Below are 200 nucleotides of genomic sequence, written 5' to 3'. Positions count from 1 at the left end.
GTAGGTGAGTGGGATCCAGGCAGGTGAGTGGGATCTGGGCAGGTGAGTGGGAATCTAGGCAGGTGAGCAGGAATCAAGGCAGGTGAGTGGGATCCAGGCAGGTGAGTGGGATCCAGGCAAGTGAGTGGGATCCAGGCAGGTGAGTGGGATCCAGGCAGGTGAGCGGGAATCCAGGCAGGTGAGTGGGATCCGGGCAGGTG

At 61.5% G+C, this 200-nt stretch overlaps 1 protein-coding gene across 1 annotated transcript in view; it reads left to right on the top strand.

The window, feature by feature from the left end:
* Nucleotides 1-200, top strand: part of LOC113975268 (death-associated protein kinase 2-like) — a 9200-nt gene that overhangs the window by 5749 nt on the left and 3251 nt on the right. The gene's annotated exons all lie outside the window — the stretch shown is intronic.

Source organism: Neopelma chrysocephalum, unplaced genomic scaffold (assembly GCF_003984885.1).
Source record: "Neopelma chrysocephalum unplaced genomic scaffold, ASM398488v2 Primary Assembly neopelma1_137, whole genome shotgun sequence".
In the NCBI taxonomy this organism is placed as follows: domain Eukaryota; kingdom Metazoa; phylum Chordata; class Aves; order Passeriformes; family Pipridae; genus Neopelma; species Neopelma chrysocephalum.
This window is presented reverse-complemented; position numbering and strand designations above follow the sequence as displayed.